This window comes from Trichechus manatus, unplaced genomic scaffold (genome assembly GCF_000243295.1).
Source record: "Trichechus manatus latirostris isolate Lorelei unplaced genomic scaffold, TriManLat1.0 scaffold00066, whole genome shotgun sequence".
Taxonomy (NCBI): Eukaryota; Metazoa; Chordata; class Mammalia; order Sirenia; family Trichechidae; genus Trichechus; species Trichechus manatus.
The window spans coordinates 12143415-12166721 of NW_004444002.1; the positions used below are offsets into that span (position 1 = coordinate 12143415).

Genomic DNA, 23307 nt, shown 5'->3' on the forward strand with positions numbered 1-23307 from the left:
ATATTAATAGAAAATATATTAGGTATATTTTATTTATATTTTTATTAGGGATAAGTGAAACAAGGAGCCCTGGTGGCTCAATGGTTAAGTGCTCAGCTGCTAACCAAAAGGTCTGTAGTTCGAACCCACCAAGTGGCTGCACGGGAGAAAAGACTTGGCAATCTGCTCCCATAAAGAAACCCTGTGGGGCGGTTCTACTCTGTCCTATAGAGTGGCTATGAGTTGGAATCAACTTGATGACACACAGGAACAAGAAGATAAATAAAAAGGTATGATTAACGGGTTTATTTCAGGTCAGATAGTGCACAGGAAGACACAACTGAAACAGATTCACAGCTACGACATATCTATCACACAACTGCAATCTCTGCTATAGAACGCTGCTACAATGTCTGCTGTATATAAACTGGGTATGTGTGCAGCATATGTGTTGGGGGTGACTTACGAAGTAGGATGCCCTATTATAAACTCATAATAAATATAAGGTCTTTATGTGTTTCAAACAAAAAGAAGACAAAATATCTAATATATTTTGCTGCTAAAGCAATCTCCCAAGGTCGGTGGGGATAGTGATTTCCTGGGCAAAGACTACTTTGGAAGGATGCCAGGGTTGAGACTCTGTACAAAGTGCAGAAGTCACTACCAGTATATCTGACCTTCTTTCATGTACATTTGGAGATTTTTTTTTTTTTTTTGGTATGAATTTGTGTAGCTTGTTGACTAGAGCCAGACAAATTGGCCCTCTTACCCCTACCTTTTTTTTTTTTTTTTTGCCAACTGCTGTTCACATATAAGGCTACAATTGTTAACTCGCAAATTGGAAGAATTAAATTCCTGCCAGGAAAAAAGGATATAGACCTATGGATGTCAACATGGATATACAGGAACATTGATGTGCCAGGAACTGAGGTTAAAGGTCCAAATGTAAGCTTTACCTTCTGAGACAAGTGGGAGTTCTGATGATGAACATACACAAGAAAAATCGAATAGAATTTGAATCCGAAGAAGTGAATAACTACCTCTCAAAGATGGCAAGTCCTACAAAACCAGACTTCCCCAGCTTTGACAAAGACAAGGTACTTGGCTTTCTAAAGTAAATGCTACTCTCAACTTAATGCAGCTGAGCACAGGAGGAGGCAAAAGCTTTTACTGAAAAGCCATTTTAAGGGGGTTATGTTTGGAAATACTCTCCCATTACTTACTTTTGTCTTTCTAGCTAGAATTTTTCCACTTCAAGCTCAACAAATAAGTTGTCATTTGTTCAGTATTTATTACAATATTAATCATCCCCTCTCCCAAAAAAATAAAACATAATGTAGTAAAGACTTTTGGGGAAAAGAAAACAGATTTTTCTATATATTTCCCATTTCAGTTCCTTTAATATCAATGTGTAAGACTCATTAAAAAATAATATTTCACTGAGCAAAAGGACTCTAAGAATGTGTTACTATTGACAGTAATCAAACCCAAAAGGGATATATTTGCAAATTCATTTTCTTTACTGAATCCAATAAGGAATCATAATGATACATCAGACAGCAGGCCCTAAAAGAGGAGTTGAGATCCTGTGAGGTGTAGTTAATTGGTAACATGGAACAAGGCCTTTGAAGAGTTATCAGGCTAAATAAAATAGATGAGATGCACAGACTTCCCAACTTGAATGCCAGGCTGTTCAAATCCCTCAAAACAATAGCCTTAATTTAAACCAACCATTTGAACTTGCCTTCCTTTGCAATCTTTCCAATTATCAAGCAAACAGTTGCAAATCTTTGATCACAGGCTTAATAAGCCCATGTTGTTGTTGTTGTTGTTAGGTGTTGTCAAGTCGGATCCAACTCATAGCAACCCTATGTACAACAGAACAAAACACTGTCCAGTCCTGCATCATCCTCACAATCTTTGCTATGTCTGAGCCCACTGTTGCAGCCACTGGGTTAAGCTACCTCACTGAGTGTCTTCCTCTTTTTCACTGACCTTCTACTTTACCAAGCATGATGTCTCTCTCCAGGGACTTGTCCCTCCTGATAACATGTCCAAAGTACATGAGACAAAGTCTTGCCATCCTCGCTTCTATGGAGCATTCTGGCTGTACTCCTTCCAAAATAGATATGTTCGTTCTTCTGGCAGTCCATGGTATATTCAACATTCTTTGCGAACACCATAATTCAAAGGCATCAATTCTTTTTCAGTCTTCCTTATTCACTGTCCAGCTTTCACATGCATAGGAGGTGACTGAAAACACCATGGCTTTGTTCAGGCGCACCTTAGTCTTCAAGGTGACATCTTTGCTTTTCATCACTTGAAAGAGGTCTTCTGCAGCAGATGTGCCCAATGCGATACATCATTTGATTTCTTGACTGCTGCTTCCATGGGTGTTGAATGTGGATCCAAGGAAAATGAAATCCTTGACAACTTCAATCTTTTCTCTGTTTATCATGCTGTTGCTTATTGGTCCAGTCGTGAGGATTTTTGTTTTCTTTACGTTGAAGTGTAATCCATACTGAAGGCTGTGGTCTTTGATCTTCATCAGTAAGTGCTTCAAGTCCTCTTCACTTTCAGCAAGCAAGGTTGTTTCATCTGCATATTGCAGGTTGTTAATGAGTCCTCCTCCAATCCTGCTACGGTGTTCTTCTTTATATATTGCAGGTTTTCAGATTATTTGCTCAGCATACAGGTTGAATAAGTATGATGAAAGGATACAATCCTGACACACACCTTTCCTGATTTTAAACCACGCCGTATCCACTTGTTCGAACGATTGCCTCTTGGTCTATGCACAGGTTCTGCATGAGTACAATTAAGTGTTCTGAAATTCCCATTCTTTGCAATGTTATCCATAATTTGTTGTGATCCACAGTTGAATGCCTTTGCACAGTCAATAAAACACAAGTAAATATCTTTCTGGTATTCTCTGCTTTCAGCCAAGATTCCTCTGACATCAGCAATGATATCTCTTGTTCCATGTCCTCTTCTGAATCTGGCTTGAATTTCTGGCAGTTCCCTGTTGATGTACTGCTGCAATTGTTTTTGAATTATCTTCAGAAAAAATTTTACTACAGTGACCCTATAGGACAGAGTAGAGCTGCCCCATAGGGTTTCCAAGGAGCAGCTGGTGGATTCGAACTGCCAACCTTCTGGTTAGCGGTGAAGCTCTTTAACCACTGTGCCACCAGGGCTCCTATATTATATTGTTCAACAATTTCCACATTCTTCTGGATCACTTTTCTTTGGAATGGGCACAAATATGGATCTCTTCCAATCAGTGGGCCAGGTATCTCTCTTCCAGTTTTCTTGGCATAGACAAGTGAGCACTTCCAGGCTCAATTGGTATTCCATCAATTCCTGGAGGCTTATTTTTCACCAATGCCTTCAGTGCAGCTTGGACTTCTTCCTTCAGTACCATCAGTTCTTGATCATATGCTACCTCCCGAAATGGTTGAACGTCAACTGATTCTTTTTGGTACAGTAACTCTGTGTATTCCTTCTGTCTTCTTTTGATGTTTCCTGTGTCATTCAATAATAATAAGCCTATACATGCTATTATGTCAGAGTTTGGATCTGCTTAATCTTTTTACTTAAAGAAAGTGAAAGGATGTCCTCCAATAACTTAACCCTTTTAGGACCAGAAGTATATATAGCTAGCACTTACTTTTTGTACCTCTGGGGTTTATTGGGAAGCTACTGTCCCACTGATAGTACATGCTGCCAGCAGACAGGGCCCTATATAACAGTTTGAAACAGAAAAAAATAGGTGTGTGTCACAAATTAATGTTTTTACAGGGTATTGTACAAGGTGGTACTGAATCATTGAATTTTTGGTAGGAAAAACATGAATTTTGAAAATTTTCTTTTGGTACACATATGTACCTCTGGATTCCAAGGGTAGGTTTTGTGGAATGAGGCATAAAACAAAAACCATACTACCTACCAAAATCAATGATTCAGCATGCCCTCCATTACTGAAAACACACAGTATCAACAAAAAATTAAAAGAAAAAAACAATTGGTTCGTGAAAGGGTTAAATGTAAAACCCTTTGGTTTGCTCTGTATTTAGGCTACTATAGAAATTTCCTTTCTCCAGCATAAAATGGTAAGGAAAAAATTTTAACTAGAAATCATAAACAAATTAAAAGCAAAATTCCCATAGTCATTTTAGAAATGTATTTAACAAATATTTTCCCTGAGGTGTGTGTGTGTGTGTGGGGGGGTCTTTTAATATAAATTACTGTTGATTTGTGCAGTGGGTTCTCTTGGCATGAAGAGGTCATTAAACTATGTTGGTTCTTATTGACAAAGTATTCATAAATTCTTATCAATCAGTAATATTTGCACAGAAATGTTGAAATGCAGCATTAAAAAAGCTGAAATTAAACACACACACACACATATTGGGGGATGCAGCTATAATGCAATTTAATCCTTAGAATGTGGTACTGGTTTCAACCATCAATTCCTAGGCATTTCACTTAAGAAACGTACCCACCCCACACCCCCGAACATGTGGCAAAATAAATAGTTTGGGAAATGCTGGTTGAGATAATTAGTACCTCTACATTAACTTCAAAGATTTAAGTTTTTCAACATGCAACAAAATTTGCATCATTTCCGTCTTTATAGTAAAAAGGAATTTATAGAATCTCAAAGCAGCAACACTTTCTCTTTGACTAGAAATCAACCTAGAGATAAAATTCAAGATTTAAGTTAAAGACATTTTGTACCAATAATCATCAGCTTCTCAGAGAGGAGGAAAAAATATGTTCTTCTAGAAGAAAGAATGGAGAGGGTGGGAATTGAATCTGAACCTGAGGTGCTTTTAAAATTACATGTCAAAATATGAAATCCAAGAAATACTGAAGTCGCTAGATACAACACAAATGCTGCCCCATGTTACAATTTCTAACTTTTGTGAAGGAAAGACACTGACTCCTAGTCTAAAGGCAAATCACAGGAGTAAAAGTATATCGTTGGTAGTTACATTCTAATCTTCGTTATTTGTTATGGCTTTCCCCACCCTTTCTTTCATTTTCATTGAGCCTGAGCTACAGAGAGCTGTCAGAAGTCACATTTGCACTAATTCAGTAGCACTGGCTTTCTCTGGTGCCATTTGAAAATAACCTTATCTATTATTTTGGCTAAATTCCACTGTCTTTTTTTCGGTTCAAGACTATTCCAAGTCTTTTACTACAAGCTTAATGCTGTACCTTAAGGGCAAAAATGAATAAACAGGAACCAAAATTCTGGCTCACCAGAGACTGGCAGGGATTACTTAATCACACTGCACAAATAACACTGTGCATATTGACAGAGATGCTGCGTAAGCAGGGCCTAGAGTTTCTCAAAAGAGTCATCATCACCACTTTCATTTCCCAACGTTTCATTTACTCCTCAACCCACTGTAAACTCGCTTCTGGTCTCTCAAAGATAACAAATGTCTTCCTAAAATGCCAAAAACCAGTGGCATCAATTTACATAATCCCTGTGGTATCTGTTGATAGCCCCTCTCTTCTAGAAATTTCTTAACCCTTTGCTTCTGTGACACAAGAAAAGAATTCCTCCTTACCTGCTCTCCTTGGGCTGTCTTGGCCACACCTAGGGGTGAAGAATTATCTCCTAAGGTCTCACCCTGTTATTTTCTCTATATTCTGGACAAGGATAAGGTAACTTGGTGCTAGATTTTTCTGCATGGCTGTTTCACCAGCGCTTTCACTCCACATTGTTTCAAACTCCTGACTCCCTACTCTCCATCTGTCTCTCAAGCCTCTTCTTCTGGTATTCCCTATTCTATTGCAGCACCGTCAGATAGCTGGACCAGCCTGCTGTTCTATCAGGATAGGTAGGAGACAGGAGATCAGGATAGGTAGGAGATATTGGCTTGACTGATATGGAAAGAAATGACTTCACTGCTGAAAGAGGTAAGCCATGGCTACAAGATGGTCCCTAAATGATCAAGATAATGTAACTAGACAGCAAAGAAATTACTGTGTTTGTGGTTTGTTTTGTTTTGGGGATTTGTATGTAAAAGCTGAGCAGACTTGAAGATGGGATATTTAGCCTGATAGCTATTAGATACCAAAGAGAGTACTTGCTTGACTAGAACCAAGTGTATTTTACAACCAACATAAATTATGTCATAACAAAATGAAAGCACCTAGCAGAGCATCTGGCACACAGTAATTGTTCAATAAATGTCAGCTGACTCTGAATAAACACCTATTATAGGACGTTTTTATTGCATGTGAAAATGGGGGTTCAAATTTTACTCCTATACATAAACTCTGCCTACAAATATTAAGATTGATTTAAAAGTATAATACATTCCTGGAGGTGAAGGTGGTTGTAAATGCTAGTTCTCTTGCCACCCAAGAGCTGCAAGAGCTGACCTGCCCCCCTGCCTGGGCCTGTCAGCATTAGGAAGTATTAAGGGAAATCTCCAGTCCCAAATATCTTATGTGGTTAAATTCTATACCACTATTTATACCGAAGAAGGTCCCTGGGTGGTACAAATGGTTTGTGCTCAACTACTAACCTAAAGGTTGATGATTTGAACCCACCCAGCCGCGTTGCAGAAGAAAAGCTGGTGATCTGCTTCCATAAAGATTCCAGCCAAGAAAATCCAATTCTACTCTGTAACACATGGGGGCACCTTGAGTCGGAATCGACTGGACGGCAATCGGTTATTTATACCAAGCAAACCAGAAAGAGACTCTTAACAACACAGAAGCAATGGTTGTCGATTTTGTTTTCTGACTTCCTAGTCCCTAAGTGGGTCCTGCTCTAGAAAGCTAAAAGGATGAAGTTTCAGAAATCGAGATGTATGCTTCAAAAGATTCCTTGCATAGGGAGCCAAAGGAACTCAGTTTATTTACACCTAGAAACAAACAAACTTGCCATTTCAAGAGGGTTGGTTGGTTGTTTAATCATTATCCAACATGAGAAACAATATCAGCCAGAGCTCCTCTCCTGGAGCTGAGATGATCAGACTTTTGTTTTATGGTCAATCACTGCAGGCCTCCTGAAAGTGCTTATGGTTGTAGTTCATGTGACCAAGGAGTTTTCCTCACTTCTCAGTACTGTCAACAGCAATATCAACATCTTAACTTTCTTTTAGCCAGCAGGGTTCCAAGAAAATGAGAAATGTGGTACGTCTTAGATATCTAGTGCTGCTCCAACAGAAATACCACAAGTGGATGGCTTTAACAAAGAGAAGTTTATTCTCTCACAGTCTAGTAGGCTAGAAGTACGAATTCAGGGTGTCATCTCCAGGGGAAAGCTTTCTCTCTCTGTCAGCTCTAGGTGAAGGTCCTTGTCATCAATCTTCCCCTGGCCTAGGAGTTTCTCAGCACAGGGACCTTGGATACAAAGGATGTGCTCTCCTGCTGGTTCTTAATTCTTGGTGGGAGGAGGTCCCTCTCCTCTCTGCTTGCTTCTCTCTTTTATATCTCAAAAGAAACTGACTTAAGACACAACCTAATCTTGTAGATTGAGTCCTGCCTCATTAACATAACTGCCTCTAATCTTGCCTCATTAATATCATAGAAGTAGGATTTACAACACTCAGCAAAATCACATCAGCTGACAAAATGGTGGACAATTACACAATACTGGGAATCATGGCCTAGCCAAGTTGACACACATTTTTGGGGGACATAATTCAATCCATAACACAGTATAGGGATTATCAAAGCAAAAGACTAGCAAATCCTGCATCTCTTTCTTTACTTTGTTCTTCCTTCCATTCTAGAAGAAAGTTTGCAGTCTCATTGCTTCCAGAGGAAAATTTCCACTCATAACAAACGAAATAAACTCACCTGTCAAAGGTCTTGAGTTCTGTGTATACCTTAAAGGTTCAAATGTAATTTGGAAGGTGTGTTGCACCAGGTCTCATATTTTCCAAACAGACTGAGAAAAGCTAGAGTGCTGTGTGAAATGAATGATAGCTTGGGGTTTTGTTGGCATTAATACCCCTTTTCACATAGTTTTTGCTCATCAGTATTAACTTGCCAAGTATTCCATAACAAAAAACCCAGAAGGCTAAAGTGAAAGAAGTAGCTGACACCCCAAACCAATGACTAAGTTTGTTTTCCTAAAACACACAATCAACCACATGCTTGCTGTAGCTGAAAATTCTGAATAACTCACACTCAACCCACCCACACCTTATTCAACCTACTCTATGTCACTCTGTAATCATTGTTTAAGGTAAAGTAGATGCCACATGCAAAAGTATCCTCTGGTCTTAAAATGTATGATGATTGCTTTCTAAACAACTGTAACAAACAGAATAAGAAACAGTTAAAACCCGTCACTCCCAGGATCTGGAAGTGTATGCACTTTCACCCATCAACACTTTTTAGTTTTTATCATCATGAATGCAGTAGTATTTGTAACATTTTTTTGATGATGGTGTAATTCTTTATTATGATGCTTAATTTGTTTTACATCTCATTTCATAAAATGATGGCTAATTACACCACCATCTGATGTGTAAGTCTTTTTCTGTTCTTACAAGGTTTGAATGTGAGGAGGGAGCTAAGAGCACATTTACAATCACAGAGTTTAGCTACCAACTCATTACAGCTGAGATAGTATTTTATTTTCACAATCACAGAGTTTAGCTACCAACTCATTACAGCTGAGATAGTATTTTATTTTCAGAGTAATAACTTAAGTTGAACATTTAAATATCTCTGATTAAAAGTCTAATTGTCCTTCAATTTCTCAGAGTTGGGAAATCAGCAGTGCTTTAAGGCTCTGAAGAATGTCCACCGGAAGAGACCTTTGGGAATGAAGTAAACAAGTCCACAGGAGAAAGGGATTTAAAGGTGCTGGGAGGGATCTAGGAGTGGGTGGGGGACAAGATCCTTATGATTCTACTGGAGATGCAACAAGTACTCCAGAAGGCAATATTTATCTCCCCCCATCACAATTATTTAACTCAAAGGAATGTGCACAAACTATCCAGGCTTCTAAGGATGTTTCCAATCTCCTATCAGACTTTCCTCAGTACTTAATCTTATACCTGGTCATATGAGTCAGTCTTTTTAGTACTACTTGGCTTAATTTCCATCAGTACAAACAAATGATTGGAGGTGTGTGTGTATCATTATAATAAAAAAAATTCAGTCAAAAAAAAAAAAAGATTGGAAAGGCCATGTGGCTATTGTCTTCTTTACTCGCGTAATCATTCACATCAGTAGCATAGGTGTATTTAACAGACTTTCCGTTACGACCCCCACGCACAATTTTTAAATTCATTTTAATGTGTGCCTTTGTTCACTGCAGGTTTTCTTCCCATGTATGGCAAATGTGTACACTTAGATTTATTTATGAAACAGCTTGTTTTCTTCTTTCACACATATTTTCTCTTGATATGACCATTTTCAATTTTTTTAAAAACCAAAATCAATTTTTGAGCTCCTTTTAACTTGCACTGAACTTATCCTAAAATAAGCTGGGTTTTTTTTTTCTACATTTAATTTTTTGTCCCAATTCTTTTGTCACTTGAAGAATTTCATGTGCGACTATCCCAAGATTTTGAGGTTAAAAAAAAAAAAAAAAAGACATTTTTTGGTTTCTGTTCCTTGCTAGTTTTCTTTTCTGTGTCTTGTGTTTTAGTCCTACTACTTGATAAATACATAATACTTACATCAAGTTTCCCTCCTCAGGATTACAAAACGCCTTAGACATTAAACCTTATAGTATACCTGTAGCAATATGTCTCACTTCTCAGTGTGAAAAACAGACATATAACTGTCAAGTACTTAACCAACATCCCTCAGTATGCCAGCACCAGAGCCCTCCAGCCTCCCTTGACCACGTTCCCCTCACAAAAGAGGAAAAAACATTTTTGACCCAGTTTGAAATAACATCCGCTAAAATATTGACCTTTAAACCTTTTCTGACAGCAACAAACAGTAAGAAATACACTTTACATCCTAACTCAGTACATATGTGCATAGATCTGAAAGAACAGTATCACCTAAAATGCCTAACCTTACTACAAGACACTTTCCGATATTTTCTGTCTATTCTGTTCAATTTTGTTTAAAAGAAATGGTATTCGCAATCTACTAAATTGATTTCACTATGCATTAACAAGTCGTTGACCGCCCCCCATTTGAAAACCATAAAAGAAGGAACAGATAGGCTTTTCTAAAATCACTAGGCAATGATGTTGGCCCCAAATACAGTAGGGTAAACCTTCCTTAATTTCAATGCCGCTAGTTCAGACTTTGGTAACTGAACCTGAAGCAGCCTGAAATATATTTTTGGATCACCTAAAGAAAGGGTTTGCTAAACAAAATAATAACGTCAAGAAGCTGGAAGGGGTAGTGAACCTCTTATAACAAGCTACTTCTAAGGTTTCTGGATTATTATTTATATGCAGCTATGTCACTAATTATAAGTGAGTCTTAATATTCAGGCCAATGGGACATCTACTTAGAAAAACTTTGCTTTTAGTTCAAAATATTTTATAGGTCAGAATATTGTCTTTAATCTGAACTAGCAAAATTTTAGTGTAGCCTAAAATGTTCAAAAAGTCAAAAAAAATCAAATCAGGTTTTGAAACATATCTACTTTTGTCTATCCAGTCACTTTTCTTGTTGATAAATCTGCTCAAGACACCATCTAACAACAGTAATAGTGCACAGATCTTTTGTAGAGAGTTTTAAACTTCAGAAAACCCTTTAGCTTTTGTCAACTGGTAATGACCAGTAATCCCTGGATTACTGAATATTTAAAAAGCATATAGTGACATATGCCAGACCCAAAAATGAAATGTAATATTTGGTTTGTTCTGTGTGTGACAGATTTACTCAATCCCATGAAGAAATCCAGGTATCTGCCTTCAGCAATTGCTTGTATTTTAGAGGTCCACCTCACCCCTGCCACCCCCACCAAATCTGGGAGATATGAAAGAAATGAAAATTTCAAGGTAAATGACCAAGCCACATTCTGGAGCAGAGGGTAGAAGGTGAATTATGCAACCTCTTTTTGTGAGGGAGAACCTACTAAAGACCTCAGAACAGATGTTTATCTTTCATAAACTTTTAACATTTTGGCAAATTGAAGGCTTAGGAAGCTAAGGGAGTAAAGCGCAGGCCAGGAAGTCAGGAATTCCTGGATGTGAACCCAACCTCCGTCTTATTCTGTTTTTTCTCTAAATCAACGCCAAATTCTTCACACCTCAGCTGCTTTATAGCAGGCAAGAATTATAACTGGGGACAAAGCTGTTTCCTGGGAATGTCTTGGGTTAAACGGTTAATATTACAGCCCTCAAAGGCACTTCCACAAAAGGCAAAGCATTCTTTGTGCACATTATTTAGCTTTATTACATTGTTGTTGTTAGGTGCTGTCGGGTAGGTTCCAACTCATTATATTAGAGGATCAAAATAGAATACCTGCGTCCTGCTAATCTCACCTTGAAAAGAGATCATTCTTTCCATTCCCACATTAGTGTCCACTTTAGTCATGATCAGTTATTCCATCAGTTAGAAAAATCAATCATTTGATCTTAAAGGTTTTAAAAGTAGCTGTAAAGACCTCTAAGTTGAGCATTTTCAGGAAGCTAATACTTAGCAAATTCAAGACCCTCATCTTTATTTGGTCCCTCTCCACTGGGCCATCAGCCTAAAGGAAATGCCCTTCCTGCCAAGTTCTAATTTGACAACCTATCGCATGGGAAAGTGTGAGTTGGTCTGTGTCATGAAGACAAGCTCAGTTCTTCATACCAAACAAGGCACCACATCCATACCTAGCTCTGCCCACGCTGCTGCTTTGGGCTCTTCAAAGGGCAGAATGTGGTTTCACTTTCTCCTCACTACTTCATGATAAAAGCAACCTAGGCGGCCTGGTCCCTTCATGGCCTTAAATGAATGGTCCTCTCTCCCTGGATTTGGACTGTTGGCCTTTCGAACCAGTCATTAACTGGCAGGAAATGCCCTCCTCAGCAATCACTATTGTGTAAATAGAGCCATAAACTTTCTAAGGCTCCTGCAATACTAGACCTCAAAGCTGCACGTGTAGGCGGAAAATGTTGATTGTAAAAGCACTGCCTTCCACATTAAACTCAAACCACATGATACAGTCCATAAAATATACAAAACATGCAGTCTAGTGATAGATTTATTATAGCCTTCCAGAATAAAGCAAAATATCTCGATATGGAAAAACACTGCTACTTTTGACCCAAATAGCCCCCAAACAGGAAGTTAAAAGCAAATCAGCCAGCTGTGGCCTCACTAAGTTTCAAGGAGACCAGTGCAACAGCATTTCCTGTCATTGCTTGTCACCGTTCCCGAGTGCCTCTGTCTGAACTATTTTCTTATATGGTTAAAAATATTATGGAGATTTCTTTAGGAATACACAGAAGGCAATCGGGAGGGCTATTATATGATCTAGGCTTGAAAGTGAAAAATGTAACTTTTACAAAAAAATTTTAGTACAGGTTACACACCCAGTCACTTGAACTACGTCATTTTAACAAATACAGGAATGATGGACCACGTTAGCAACAGTGTTTAGTATCGGACGTTAGATAGTGAGCTGTTTCCTGTTCATTCAGGATCAATGTTTAGAACCACCATTTTTATGCACCTGATTAGTAAGTGACGGAACTAAAGACTACAATATCCTGAGCAAAAGCTTCTAGGGTTGGCCTCTCAGACTCGCTCTCTTTCTCTCTCCCACAACATAACTAGTGCAACTTCAAAGTATGCGCATGTAAGAGAACTCTCAAAGTAAATCACATCTTAGATCCCTTTAAAAAAACCACATCTTAGATCCCTTTAAAAAAAAATCGCACTCTTCACAAAACACAAAGGTATTCGTGCCTTTTTCGAGCACTGAGAAATGCCAAGCTCTATCCCACATTTTTCCAGCCTGTCAACTTCTCAGTCACAAAAGAGCTCTGAAGAGTTTCACAGTCAGAAAGTAAAAGCACTTTGCCCTCATATTATTGTTACACTGAAGCTCTCAGTACGTCCAAATGAGTTCCCCCGCAAAACCACGTTTCTCTTGCTGAGAAAGAGGATTACTGAGTAGCAGACGGGAAGCTGGACAGTCAAAAGTCCCGCCAAAATCCAAGGTCTTTCTCAAACAAGGCCTCCCTCCCTTGAGGAGCGTGTCAATCGGAGTCCAGCCAGGGAAGACTGCAGAGCGCTTGTTGACATAGGCTCTGTCCGGGGCTGAGCCTGCTACAGGCTATCCTGAAACAGATCCCATTACATGGGCCGGCACACCCCTGCCACCCCTGAAGCCCTCAGACAGAAAACCTGACCCTACAACATGTACTATTCTTCACTTCACACTTTTGGGTGAGCTAATAAGTTTTCTCTTCATGCTGTCCAATTACTTAGGAAAAACGCTGACATATACGAGTTGGAAGTTGTGACTTTTCTCAAAATCACTTCTGTGAAGAAATACACCCTCCTTTGGGATCCTCAAGGATCACAGACAGCAAGAATTTTGAGAAACAGTAATGTGCCCTTTAACAAAATAGCACCTACTTTTCAGAGGCCAAATGCAAACTCTTGACTTGGGCACTGAGGAGAAAAGTGATGCCCAGCACTGTACCATGGGTCTTGGTGAATGGTCCAGCTCTGTATTTTTAACCGGAACTCAGAAAAACCACTATGTATGAATCCAATCTTAATAAAGCAAGCACCTTAATATTGTGTGACAATCTAATTTGCTCGCTTTGTAAAGCAAGCAACTGAGGAATTATACGATGGAATATATGCCCAAGCTAATGCTGTACAAGGTGCTTTTGTTTGGCTTTGTTTTGTTTTTCTGCGTAAAGGTCGAAGACTACAAAAGAAACGGTGAAACATGGGCTCTCTGGTTCTTTTACTTTTTCGTTTGTTTGGTTGGTTGCTTGCTTTTCTGCTAACAGGCCACCCTACCCCCAGCCTCAGCACACCTCCTTGTTTGGCTTTTCTTCATACTGCCACAGCAAAAGCTGTACCTAAAGACATATGGTCCTCTGGGCACAAAAGGTGATTGTGGTGCCATCTGAAATGGCAGTTCCTGTCCTTCTACTATGTGGACTTTGCTTTCTGGATACAGTAAAAAGAGGAATTATTCATACCTGTATCTTGGTAACTAAAAAGCTATGCAAATTCAACCTCTAAATGGGCAGTGTCTGACTAAACATGAGACCGCTCCCACTGTCCCTTTCACTTTCTAAACCATACATGGTACAAGGCATCCGAGTCATGATATTTCGTACTTTGTTCCTCTTTTACCTGGTGAAATGGTTTAAAGAACTGTTTCTACTTAAATTTGTGTTGGGGACTGGTTTCCCTGGAATGTGGAGGAGGTATACTAAATGCAACTACAGGTGACAGCAAAATAGCAACTGGGTTTCACTGCCATTCCTGGCGGTTCCCTGGACTTGGTAGGGAGTTGCTACGGTGGCCTCCAGCAAGGCACTTATCCCAGTGTTCAGTCTGTTTGTTGTTGAGTTTTTTGATGTGTGTGAATAAAAATAGAGTTAATGCTACCTAAATCATAGGAAAAGTGTTCATAAAATGCATGCACAAGTTAGGAAGACTCAACTTCCACTGTAAACCTACTATGTGCCAGACACTGGGGATATGAGATCAAGAGACTCAGTAACCTGCCTAATAAGGAGTCACTCATAGATTCAGGGAAACCTGAATAAGACTGAAGAAACCTTTCTCAAATTTCCACACCAGCTGCAGGCAACGCCAAGAAGCTCAGGATTCGAAGAATCTCATGGGGCCCATTTTAAGCCAATCTGAATGATCCAAAATTGAAAACAAGATGCAGTGGACTGTTGGTCCCTGGGATGCTCCCGTGGCCTAACGAGATCAAATAGCCTGTGGGAAGTCTCTAGTGCCAGCCCCCTATATTTTTCTTCTGCCTGTTTTTCTCAACGGATGCCCTTTCTTTCCGGGCTCTCAAAGTTCACTCACTGTGCAGGCCATCTGAAAAACCCCTGACTAAAATAAAAAACAAATCACTCCTCCTCCTCATTAGCCAACCTAATACTTACGGAAGTAGGACTCAAGAATGGACACAATATTTTAACAAGTGTGCCTAATTGATTCCTAAAGCTCTAATCAGGTTCTTTTTTTTTTTTTTTTCTTAACACTTTGTTCTCACGGCTGTGATAGAGTTCTGGGATTACTATGCTTAAGCTCCTTGAAAAGCACCACATACATACAGAGGGAGAATATATCTATACATAATATTATACTGAAATCAAGCCTCCCTTCGTTCTTGCTTCCCCTTGCATTCTGAGCAATGTAGCCTTTTTCTGCAAGTTAACTGCCTGGATTTGAACATCCAGAGCCCTGGCTCTTATGTCCAATATTTATTATACTTTATTGTGAGCCTTTTTTTTCCTTTCCTTCTTAGAATTGGAGGAATGCTGTAAAGGGAAACAGGTATTTGTCTATAATTTTCCAGGGAGAAATCAATGCTTGGCTGTATAAATTGTTCTACATCAGCCACATGTGTATGTTTGTGTGTATGTGCCCAGACAACTTGGGAGTACCCTGATTTTTCAAATAAAAATGGTAAGGTGGCTCTTCCTAGATTATATTTCCCATCAATCTTTTAAAAACACTGTCAATCAATTTAATACCAAGTAAAACTAAATAATGCATTTATATTGTCTCTTTACTAGAATGACGTGAAAGAAAATATTTTCTGATTCCTTTTAGGTCACACGCATGGCATTAACACTTGATAATGTAACTGATAACTTATTTATCCCCACTCTCAAAGTTATCTTTCCAATACTGTCATTTGGCTGTCTGGAGGCAATATATAACTATTCAAGAAGAAGAAGAAGATGCCAGGGAACCATCTGGTTTCCTTAAGATCTAAGGACTCACGTTAATGAAGATCTAACCGTTTTCTTTTTGGTCATAATTTTTGTTGATTGGTTGCAATTAAACTACCTGCCCCCAGACACAGTTAATTCTCTAAGAGAAAAAATGTCCACTTCATTTTATCTGAGGCACAGGTTTCTTTTTATTTTTGAGGTGAAAACTGTATCACACATATGGAAAGCCAGAAAAATTCCACAAAGAAACACAGCTTCTGATTTCTGTTTTCTGGACATCACATACATTTATAAGGGGGAAAAGCTACCAGTTCAATCTACTAGACATGGTTATAAGAAAACTTAACAGCATAAAAGAACCTTGATGAAGTAAAGGTGAGTGTAGCCTGGATGTTCTTTCAGACACTTGATAGTTTTAACATGCCAGTGACTATTATCTAACTTTAATTACGGGATCAAATGACTTGTCAAACATGTACCTTAATTTACTCTTGTCTGTTATGCCCCTAATCCCTGTATATTCTTTGTCTGCTATGTCCCCCATGTTTGTAGTCCTCTCATGCAACATTATTTATTTCAACACGGAAACATTCTGCCACCTTCCTGAATTCACTGCACTGTAAGTAGGATAAGTGTAAAATTTTAGGAACGAAAATCTTCATCACTTTAGGGCCTTCCCCCCACCACACACACACACAAATAAAGACAGCTGGGTGGAGAACAAAAACTGTACTTCAAACTATATTGTCAACATCTGTACAACAGCCCAGGGACGGCCACTGTTCTGCACCTGCAGCACTATACAAACCCCAAACCAAGCCCATTGCCATCGAGTCAGTTCCAACTCATACAACCCTACAGGACAGAGTAGAACTGCCCCATAGGGTTTCCGAGGCTGTAAACCTTTACAGAAGCAGACTGCCATATCTTCTTCCCACAGAGGGCTGGTGAGTTCGAACCACTGACCTTTCAATTAGCCAAGTGCTTAACCACTGCACCACCAGGGCTCCTTCTGCAGTACTGTACAGGCATTCAAAACACAAAACCTTCCTCCCACCCCAAGCTGCCATGATTGCTTTTTTATGTTGTAGAGCTGGACAGATAATACATCTACTGGTCAAAAAAGTGAATTACACAAGTGCCTGGAAGTACAATGAGAGGCAAGAAAAGCCATTGAGGCAAATAAACGCAGGCAATTAGAGGGACAGACATTCTACTCTATTTTGAATTTTTTGGTTCTTGCTAGTGCACAAAAGTGCCTTCTACTTAAATTAAAAGCTGTGCACAAAATCTGCTGCTGCATGAGTTTACAAACTATCCCCCTCCTCCCCTTTTTAAATTTAACATTACCTACTCTGTGCAAAACATTGTTTAGGTAGGGGGTAGGTGCAAGGGACCACCAAAGATACTTTGGCTCCCAGCTCATAATCATAGGTTTAATCCCCCTTAAAAATCAACTGCTGTGAAATGCCTGGAGTGGACAACTGAGGAAAACAAGATACTTTAGAATAGTCCTGGGAATCATTATGAGTGCTTAAAGCAGCAAAAGAAATTAGAGAAATGAGGCGGCTCTTACAAGCAGAGCAAAGAACACAGTCACCACTTCTAGCCCAGCACTATATCAATTCTCTCAAAAATTTTTTTTTTTACAAACTCCTTCACTTTTAATGTTTTCATACAAGGTCTCCCATCCCATCGCCCTATAAGGTAGCAGAATATTCACTGGCAAAATTTCCTCCCAATGTCTCTGATGCGAGTTTAGCATGTCTATTCTAGCCCTTTAAAGTGTTAAAAGGCAAAGATGTCACTTTGAGGACTAAGGTGAGCCTGACCCAAGCCATGGTATTTTCAATTGCCTCATATGCACGCAAAAGCTGGACAATGAATAAGGAAAACCTTATTCAAAGAATTGATGTCTTTGAATTATGGTGTTGGCAAAGAATCTTGAATATACCATGGACTGCCAGAAGAATGAACAAACCTGTCTTGAAGAAATACAGCCAGAATGCTCCTTAGAAGCAAGAATGTCAAAACTTTGTCTCACGTCCTTTGGACATGTTATCAGGAGGGACCAGTCCCTGGAGAAGGATGTCATGTTTGGTAAAGTAGAGGGTTAGGGAAAAAAAAGGAATACCCTCAAGGAGACGGACTGGCAAAGTGGCTGCAACAATGGGCTCACACATAACAACAACTGTGAGGATGGCATAGGATCGGGCAGTGTTTCGTTCTGTTGTACACGTGGTCGCTATGAGTCGGAACCAACTGGATAGCACCTAACAACAACATTCTGGCCTTAAGGTTTAGTATTTTCATTTTTTTTAAAAAAGAGGATGCATTTGGTCTGAAGTCATTCAGCAGCACGGCAGCAAATCAGGAAGTAAAGCGTATGGAGCTGGGATTTAAGTATGGAATCACTAAAAATGGGAGACGGTGCTTTATGCAAGTAGCTGTTGCTCCACCTGCACAAACTCTCCTTTCAGATGTGAAGAAATGAATTGCCCCCATGCATTTCTCTCAATTAACAACAATGTGTAAAAATGGACACCAAATTTTATTACATAAATTGTCAGCAGTTTTGACTCTTCATTCCTAGGTAGACTACAGCACCTGGGCAGGAAAACGGCACTGTGGTTTAAGAGGTGCAAAACAATTTCTTTCCCCCCTTCCCCAGACACTTGCTAACTTCAGGAGCAGGAGAGTCAGCCAGCCAAGTTTAGGAGAGGTAAGAAATGAAATGGGCAGAATAATATCAGCTGGGCTTTGAGCAAAAGACAGTTTAGGCTATGTTTAGGGAAGTTTTGATGAACATGAAGCATCCCCCAAAAGCTCGCAAAAATGAATTAGAAAAAAAAATTTTAACTTTTTTTTTTAACATTAAGGACTAGATTTGCATAGGCGAAAGAGAAAATGTGACTACCGTCAAAAACATCTGACAACTCTGATAAGCCTCCGTGTCAATACGCCTTTCATCAGCAAAAAACAAATAAAACTCGGATGAACTGTGTTAAGCCCTGATGCCTAGTCAACAGTCTGTTTTCCAACCACTCTATCAGTAATCACCCAAAGATTTATTGATTAAACCAGAAAGCCAGCATAGTGAAAAATCAGCAATCATTTCAACATTAAATCTTACAACAGTTTTCTTTTTATTGATGTTTGCCCATGGACTCTACACACGCACAGGGAGAGGCTGTGGAGATCCGTGCCCAATTTACAAACGCTAGCGATTTAACATCTAGGAGAAAAGGACTCCTCAAAAACACACTATTCTCGTTAGAGCAACGCATTCCATCCGCCCTCACTGCTCTGTCTATATATACCACTCAACAGACGGAGGTCAGAAAAACCCACAGTAGGTCTACTACCGCAATCATGAAACTTCACAAGTTAACCACGCAAATGTCAACTTTCATTACACATCTTGATTCAATTTTGTTTTCTTACCATAAAAGCTGATGTGTGTTCAAAACTAAAACTCCCTTTTTAATAGTCTCCTAAAAACTAAACTACCCTCATGTCTTCAGATCCCGGTAGTAAAAAAGCAAGCTGCCCAAATGTGTTAAACCAGGGCGGGAAGAGATACGGTTCTGCAAGAAAGCTGTGGCGCTGCTCGGGATATTGCAGGAAAACACGGAACGTGATTGTTAAAAGCATTTGCTGATCAGATGCCATGCAATAAGTTCTTCTAAATTATTTTAAAAGAGAGAGAGAAAGAAAAAGAAGGGAGGAGGAGGAGGAAAAGAAGAAAACGAGGAGGAGAAAGAAGAAAGACCAAAGCCCTAGAATCGCAACCAAGTAAGTTGCACGCTCACTTTTCCTTCCATTTGCCACTTTGAAAAAATAAAGTTTAAAAGGCATTTTATTTCGGCGGGCTTCCCAGAATGGCAGCCACTCGACAAATCCCAAGCCACCTCCAGCCTTACCTCGTGCTGCTAGCGCAAACCCAGAGGCTAAGGGGCCCTACTTTCGGCGGCGGCGGCAGGGACAGCGGCAGCGGCACATGCCATCTGTTAGCAGCAGAAGCAAAAGCAGCTCTGCGCGGGGTGGCCCCGGTACTGGGCGCGCTTCTAGCAGGGGTGTCTACTGAATGCCGCCATTTTAAAGCGAGGCTCCTGCAATCATTAGATCTCAGCAAATTAGAGTCCGCCCCACCTACAGAACTTCAGGGCTGGGACACACGCCCGGACTCCAAGGCGGCCGCTGTGGGGTAGCAAATGTCAAGCCGAGGGACACACACGCGGACTCCTTACCCAGGCGACACTCCCTCCCCGTCCCTCTGCCCCTCCCCCCCCCCCCGATTTTGCCAGCCTCCTCTGGGCCCCAGGAAAGGTTTTCTGGGCGCGACTTCCCAGGATGGCCTTCCCCACTGCAGGCCGACCGGCGGGCCAGGAGGGGACCCGGACCGTCCCCCCCCCCCCCCCCCACCCCCGTGCTCTTGGTTCAGTCCACTCCGAGCTCCCCGCGGGCTCCCGGGCGGGCCGGCGGGCGTGGGGCTCTGCCGGCCAGCCGCTGTCATGGCAACGCCGGCCCAGCCCCGCTAGGCGAGCGGGAGCCGCGCCCGCAACTCGGGCCGCTGCCCTCCACGAATTGGCCCCTCGCGGAGCGCGCTGACCTCCGACGCCGGTTCACCGCGAGGGGCGTTCGGCCGGCCAAACGGCCACTGCCGGGCCACTGGGCCGCGCCCTGCCTGGCCAGGTACGCGGCGCACCCGCACCGCCAACCTCACCTGGCTCGAGCGCGCCGCTCCAGCCGGACTCGGGCCGGTGCTGCCCCGGCGCCCGCGCGCGCCTGGCGACTCTCTGGCCGCCGCTTCCCTCTCGCTGCTCCCAAAGAGCGCCAAAAAGTCGCGCTCCGAATCCCGCTCCAGAGTGCGGGCACTTTCCCCCTGTCCGGCGCTGTTAGGTCTCAAATCCGTCTTTGTGTGGTTCGTTCATTCGTTCATTCGGGCACCGGGCTCCAAGAGCGCAGCGCGGGATTTATTCTCAGGGGGTGTGGCTCCTCGCCCCCAAAGCTGGTGGCCCAGCCCCTGCCGCAGCTGCCCTTTGTCATTTTATTATTAAGGGGGGCGAGGGGGAGCGGGTCATAATATTCAGGTTTCACAAAAGAGAAAAGAGAGTAGGCACACATTCCGGGGAGGGGATGGGGAGGCAGGAAAGTTTCTGTAGCTTCAGGAACTGAAGTGCCAGAGACATGCAATGGGGTTCAAAGCTGCACGCTTCTACTCACTTCAGATACAGGTGAAGTGACATAGGTAATTTCTAACGTGTCCTTAGTCAATAAATACATCGACTCACTGCAGGAAGAAAAAAAAAAACTCACCAGCTGCCTTCCTGGGTCCGCTCTCTTCTACAAATTCCCCTATCATTGATTTTCCTCGAAGAACTTCTCTCTGAAGTGTTGGTCAGTGCAGTGGAGTTTGAAGGATAGGAGGAGTCTTGAGGTATGGTTCCCGATACTGTCGAATGGCAACTGGACAAAACAAATGCAATTTTGTATTTTGATTTAAAAGAGTGCATCTGGACAGCTAAATTACAAGTTTTAATTTAATGCACGTGTAAGAGGAACACCAGCTGGCCCTTAATTGGAACTCCACAATAATAAACGCGTACTTTTTATTTAATTTTACGAGGACAATTGTAGTTGGTAACACATGCATATGCAGAAACGTTGGTGATAAGCTCATAGCAATTCATAGGCAGCTTTCCTGCCAGGAACGGCTTCACTGGAGGATAGAGTGTTACCTGCTCTGCAAAAACGTTGCAGGAGATATTTAAGCAGCACTTAGGTCGAGGAGTGGAGTGAATTCTCAAGCTAATTACACTTTTTAATTCTGCTGGACTGATCCAAATAGAATTCTCCAGCTAATTTTAGGCAAGAAATCAATCTCTGTTTGTTAAATGCAAGATAACAGGAGCAGGATCATAACGGTTGGGAGGAGAAAACTGGGCACAGACTTCTCTTCACATGATTGAGAAAACCCCCAATGGCATTTTGCAAGAATTGTGCAAGTCATGAGGACAAGTGCAGGGGCAGTGTCTGATATTTTGTAATAATGAGTAGAATCGTAGCATAGTCAAACAAAGGGCAGAAGTTTCTAAGTATCTGAAATAAAGGAAAAAAGAAAGACTGATTCTTACCCACCCCTCCCCACCTCCCTTCAAACTTGCTAAATTACCTGCACAACTCTAAAAGTCAAATTCATCTCACATATAGGAAGTGGCTTTGGCAGTCTGGGAACTACCACAACTAAAAGTAGGTGTTGTCTACCACAACAGGCTGCAAAGAAGGGCAAGGCTGAATTATATAACTTTATTTATTTTTTTTTTTCAATTATATAACTTTATACCCAATGATCTAACAAATGAGGAACTGTTATCACAGCGAGTCAACAAAGGAGTCTTTATACTACCTATAACTTGGGTCAACACCAGTTCTCTTACCTCTGTCCACCATTGCAAGCCACTTCTGTGGAACACCAAAGGTTTGCCTAATCCCATACAAACTGACTCCATTTTATTGTTACTGAATTACTGAGAAAATGGTTTCATCATTAATTTAATGTCATAAATAGGTAATTTTGCTAGTTCTTTGGATATATATCTTCAACATTGTCTCTTGCTTAAAATTTCTGGTCAGTTAAAACTGTAAATGGGACTTTATTATTCTCCCTTCTCTATACGGAGGCAAGAGCAACCTTATAACCACATTTTAGCCTGGTAAACTGTTCTCTTTTTATCCAGGGTGGTATGACTCCACGAATGAATCTAGGCAAATTTTTCCTGACACCAAGTCACTAGGGACTGTTTTCAAAGGTGGTAGGAAATTGCTGTTTCCTCCCCTCAAACATTTTAAAAGGGCCCATTTGCTCTGTGGGGTGCACTTACCTTGGAATTACTTTCTACTTAGAGTGGTTAGAGCTCGCCCATATTTTTTTTCTTGTTCTTCCCCCTTAAGCATGATTGGAGGCATGACCCAGGAAAAATACAGTTGTGTATTGACTTATATACTAGATGAGTTCTTAAAATAATGCATGTACATACATTACAGTGGCTGAATACCTACACCTGTCCCCCCATTGCATTTTGGAATAGTCTCAGAACCACTCTTCTTTATTTCTGATGAATCTTCAAAGAATTTGACATTTCAGTCCTGTCCCTCTCCCCCAGCCAGTCAAATCGACGTGTGTAAGCAAACATATAAACATACCTAGGGAACATGCTCCCTGTCCTCTATGTATTCATGCTTGAAGAGACACTTGCACATAAAAATGTAAGGCTAAGACTCTTGGTGAGGATGTAGCAGCCTCTCAAGTAACATGTTCTTCTAATATAATTAACTTTGACCAATGCAGGAAAGAATTCTAAAAGTTATGTAATGGCTTAGCAACAAAAGGATTATTGTGATCCACAACCAAATAAATATTGCTTTTTTTTTTTTCTGGATGAAATTTTTTTTTAATTTATTTATTTCTTTTATTTTTTATTTTATT

At 40.7% G+C, this 23307-nt stretch overlaps 1 protein-coding gene across 1 annotated transcript in view; it reads right to left on the bottom strand.

The window, feature by feature from the left end:
• The window catches only part of MBNL3 (muscleblind like splicing regulator 3), a 145155-nt gene extending 123488 nt beyond the window's left edge, over positions 1-21667 (bottom strand). Inside the window, exons 1-2 of the mRNA XM_023734309.1 lie at positions 21560-21667; positions 21138-21287 (exon numbers count right to left, since the gene is read on the bottom strand). The gene's annotated coding sequence lies outside the window, so the exon portion shown is untranslated. The remainder of the gene's footprint in view (positions 1-21137; positions 21288-21559) is intronic.
• Between the last annotated feature and the right edge of the window lie 1640 nt (positions 21668-23307).